Source organism: Perissodus microlepis, chromosome 22 (assembly GCF_051167445.1).
Source record: "Perissodus microlepis isolate ML-2025 ecotype Zambia chromosome 22, ASM5116744v1, whole genome shotgun sequence".
Classification (NCBI taxonomy): domain Eukaryota; kingdom Metazoa; phylum Chordata; class Actinopteri; order Cichliformes; family Cichlidae; genus Perissodus; species Perissodus microlepis.
In genome coordinates, this window is record NC_140481.1 from 31,150,897 (window position 1) to 31,156,264 (window position 5,368).

Sequence of the window (5,368 nt, forward strand, 5' to 3'; positions counted from 1 at the left end):
GGGTGGGCTGACATCACCCTCTGGATTAAGAAGGGGATTTCACTCAAGGTCATATGTGTGTGAAGGCAGATGAGCAATGATCACTGACAAGCCTGACAAAACACAGACACACTTTTTCATCTCCTGTAAAATAACAAGAGTCATAATATAGTCAAGTCACCATGAAGTGAAGAGTCTGTAAAACAAAGTCTGTAATCTTATTCATTCTTACACTAAATAATTGAAACTGCAATACAGATCACTGTAAATATATATCATTTGTAAAATGATTAGAAAAGTCACACCAAGTTCAGTGAACTTTATAGGTTATCAAAAAACTTATCTGAGCATGAAGGTACCGCCTGTAGAGTTTTTAATTCCTGTACATGAATTGTTAGTCACACAAATCATGGAAAAATCATAAAATAATTTTCTTTAATCTCAGTTTCAAGTCAGTCAAAACTTGTCTACATCATTAGTCTGTCACTGTCCAGTCAGTCCCCTCACATGTATCATTGCTGATAGTGGAGCCTGTCGCGCAACATACTTATGTCTCAAAACAAAAAGAAAGAAAAAAGAGATTTTTATGATTTTGAAATGGATTGAATGGCTGCAGTGCTTTTAGACACAGGGACTTATCATCTGGTGTGATTACGTGTCCTAGATAGATGAATTTGTCCGAAACCCATTTTAATTTGGAGAAGCACGCCTTGTATTAGATATTTTATAATGTTTTTAGTTTCAGTCTTGCAGGCCTGCTTAAATTAATGCTGATTATTATATCACAACCCTGGAGGGATGACACCAGACAGGGTAGAAAGAGAAAACAAACCAAAACTAAATGGCAGGATCAACCTGGTACTGAAAAATACATCAGACAGATAAATCACAGAAAAGTTTTTGCATTCTGGTGGAACTATGTGGTGCAGGGATTGAGAAACTCAGGTGCCATGACATGCAGTGCTGCATTTACTGCTTCTGACCTTACTTTTTTTGAAATCAGACTAAGGAGTCACTACGCTCGTTCATTTCCCCCGAATCATAATTACTGGTTGTCCACAAGTGCTCTGAGATATCACACAATTCTGGAGAGTCTGGGGTCAACTGGCATGGTTCCACCTGCTGAATCCACAGACAGCTTCTTTTTAGCAGCCACACAGTTCACACAACACTCATGTTTGCCGTTAGACATTTCTTAAAGTCCCCATTGCAACGTTTTATCCCTGAATGTAAATTTCTCTCCAAGGTTTGCACTGTTGCACTAATTTTTGTTACATGCCCAATTATTTTATTTAGCTTTTTATTCCAAAATGAAAAAACATATGAAATGCTGTCATGCATTTTACAAAGTGAGTTTGTTCACATGTAATCAGGTGTGTGTGCGTGTCTAGGAGCAAATTTCACCCGTACATCAGAAACAGGAAACTCAGTCTAGACTCATTTAACCCTCTGCAACATTCTGTTCACTTCTGTTATAATCAAGTCATCTTTCCCTCATATAATGACAACCAACTTATTTACATGTCAATTGTTGACCCACTAAGTTGACAGGATAACATGGGCTGAATAATTACGCACACCCCACTTTTCAGTTATTTATTTGTAACAAATGTTTGGAATCATGTATGATTTTCGTTCCACTTCTCATGTTTACACCACTTTGTGTTGGTCTTTCATGTGGAATTCCAATAAAATTGATTCATGTTTGTGGCTGTAATGTGACAAAATGTGGAAAAGTTTGAATACTTTTGCAAGCCATTGTATGTCAAATAAAAATGACATTTAGCTTCTTTTGTGCGACAATTCACTTTAAAGTCATGACATGACAGTTAAAATAAAATAAAAAGTGAGCTTTTATAGCAGCAAATCAATTTGTATATTTTTATTTTTTATTATTATTTTTATTTTTAGGCTGTTGCATTTACTAATTGGTGGTTAAACTAAATAAATTTAAAATTTAAATTTCACGGTGCAAGTTGAATCTGTCCAGGTGTATGTTTGTGTGTGTTTGTGTGTGTGTGTGTGTGTGTGTGTGTGTGTGTGTGTGTGTGTGTGTGTCCTCAGTGAACTGTATCAGTCTCTGCAGTATCTTCCAGCTGCAGCAGTCAGTTCAGTTTCTGTTCAGTCTGACTGAGGGAGGTTTTTGTACGACTGTTTTTCACTGTGTGAACACAAGCTGACTGCCAGGCCAGTGAAAACTCTGACAGTAATAAACTGCTGCATCTTCAGCCTGGACTCCACTGATGGTCAGAGTGAAGTCAGAGTTTGATCCACTGCCTGTAAAACGATCTGGAATCCCTGATTGTCGAGTGCTAGCATAGTAAATGAGACGTTTAGGAACTCCTTCATCTTTCTGTTGGTACCAGGCTAAACGGTCGTTGCCATAAACATTCTGACTGGTCCTACACTTGATGCTCACAGTTCCTCCCACAGCAGAGCTCACTGCTCCAGGCTGAGTCACTGTATATTGTCCTCTGGACTCTGAGGATACAGAGACAAAAACATAAAGCAGCTTCATGGTTTTGTGGGCTTCATTTCAGAGGGACAGATGTTGATAGAGGAGAGGAGTTTGATTCTCTGGACTTTACCTGTGAAGCAGCAGCAGAGGAGAGTCCAGATGAGGACGCAGATCAAAGTCATGTTTTTGATGAGGAGGATTTCTGTGGCTTCTGTTGTGATGAAGGACAGCTGTCAGTCATCCAGTGTTCAACTCTCAGGACTATAAACTCTCCCAGAGCACTGGAGCATGGTGCTGCTGATGCAAAGTGCCTCTCTATGGAAATCATCTGACCAAGTTTAGAGGCACAATGTGAAAAAGTAAAGGTCTGGACTTCACCATTTGTTTTTACAACATTCTGTACCCCATGCAGATCCTGATGGGTTTGAAGAACTACTAATTGATTATATTTAAAATAAGTTCAATGTCAATGTTAAGATTTTGCTGTAGGACACCATTCAGATGGGTGTGATCCTAAATTAAATATGGTTCGAACAGCATGATACAACATGATTTCCTCCAGTACCATCCACCTCCAACATATATTACAGTTTCTCTCAGTCGCTTTGGTGCAGTTTCAAATCAGTGATGCTTTTTCCCCAATCAAATTAGCCTTTCTCATTGTTTTCTGTTGTTTCTACACTAATAAAGGGATTTGTTACTTTGTTGATCCACAACTCACAGCTCACAACTGTCATGATCGGCTGTGTCCAGGCAGGAATTGGACCCAAACGCAAACTCACTGGAAACAGGACTGAACTCAAAATGGCAGCTTTTATTGCTGAACAGAAAACTCCACAAAACCTAAACTGGGAAGAATCTAACAAAACACACACATCATGAGGAAGATCACGGCACTGTAGTAATCAATCAATCAATCAATCAATCAATCAATCAATCAATCTTTATTTATAAAGCACTTTTCATACAGAAATGTAGCACAAAGTGCTTTACATGGTTAAAAGCAGCACACCCCACCCTCCAACTCACTCCCCACACTCTCATTAACATAAACGATCATGGATACATACATACCCCCCCCCCCACACACACACGCACACTTAAAGCGTAAAATTGGGCTGGGCACACATGAGCCAGGTGAGGAAACACTATCACAGGGAGCCGTCTGCACCGGGAGCCGGTCACAGACCGCAGCCTCCAGGCTGGGCACACAGCAGGAGGGAGGCAAAGAAGCCCCCCAGCCAGGCTGAGGATGTGTCGATAATGTGAACAGAACACACATATAGTTTAATGAGTATTATTTTGCTTTTCTCCATTTCACCAGTTTTGTAAGGTTAAACAAATACAAAAAAACATCAGATTTGATTTTTGTTTCTGAAAACAGTTTTAAACTTCTCATTAGCTGTCACAGTCCGGGTGAGCTGCTGGTAAATTTCCACTAAGTCCATGTTCTCCTGTGTCTGCCCCTGGGCAGAGCCGTCATCTCCTCACATGGAGCCAATCTGCTCAAGATATTTAAGACCAGCGTTGCCGTCTCTTCACTGCTAGTTTGCCAACTTACCCTCGGTGGTAACAGGCTACCATGCTTCATGCTCCTTGCCCAAGTCTATGCACTCGGCCATACTCACTGCAGTTTCATGCTCCGTCTCCTGGGAAGGATTTCAATATCACACCTGCTGCCCTCTTGCCACTGCTTCTCACAGGATCACTTGGAGCTCAGGTCAGCCCATCTTAAATCTATTCAGCTCACCTGGACCTTCACCTACTCTCCTCAAAGTACCACCAACTCCACCTGCAACATAAGCCATACTCCTCTTTAAAATTCAGTCACACCTGGAGAAGTCTGTGAACCCACTAACCCCCTTTTCCTCTCCCTCTTGATCACCACGCCACCTTAGGCCACCACGCTACGTTTTCTTGTCATGAATCCCACGTCAAGTATAACTCTGTGTTTTTGTGCCAAATACAGATTTGTGTAAAGCAAACTCAACCGTCTCCACAGGTGGTCCAGCACTTGAGTCCAGTTTCGTACAGGCCTTTGGCCCCTTGTGACATTAGGCCTACATTTTTTGCAGTACTCTTTCCAAAGTAGGTAAGGTTTTGAGAAAAATAACAAAACAAAAAAAACCTAAAGTGTCTTTTGCATAGATGAGTCTGTGTGGTGAAAAAGGCCTTACATATTTTGAGAGCTGCATTAAGAGTGGTGAGAATGACGTTCCTGATGTAAGACTTTCACCAAAGCAACTGAGAAAAGCAGTGATGGGGAAACATTTACTGAAGTTCATTTAACTGTTCACGAATAGATGTAAGTGAAGTCGTTTGAAAACGTGTGTGTGTGAGGAACATGTCAAAAGTAAACCAAAGCAACACATGGTGATAAAACCCGAATTGAATCGTAATGTTTACCAGTTAGAAGCCTTCACAGTTAGAACAGCACAGAGCACAGTCTTCTCTACCTGGAAGGAATTTTCAAAACTTCCTAAAACACCATTATTTGTAGACAGAAGTCCAAAATAGAAATAAAAACTCATTTAAAAAAAACCCTGTATGTGTAGGCAGGGTCTTAACAATGGACATATTCCTTCGGAAATTAAAAAAAAAAAAAAATTATAGAAAAAAATGCTGGTACACTTTCCAGAACTTAATATTTTTGTGAAATTCAAAACATAACTACATGAATCTGAAGTGTTTTTGAAGTGTTTTAGGCTGAGAATTAGTTTCAGTGTTTAGAGTTGTGAAAAAATAAGTGCCAGGTTTCAAGAGATGTTTTCACATGTGGAAAGCTGTAAAATCTACATTTTGAAATCATATTCTTTAAATATTGTTGTAATGGGCTTTATTTGTTTTAATTACACTATTATAATATTATTAAATTATACAAACAGTGAATGATTTTGTTGAGTTTGTTTGTTTCAGAGTCAGAGAGCCGTG

General features: G+C 39.6%; 1 pseudogene; it reads right to left on the minus strand.

Annotated features, from left to right (window-relative positions):
• Positions 1 to 2,137: 2,137 nt before the first annotated feature.
• On the minus strand, positions 2,138 to 2,730 carry LOC146363526 (Ig kappa chain V region 3547 pseudogene; annotated as a pseudogene).
• Positions 2,731 to 5,368: the final 2,638 nt, after the last annotated feature.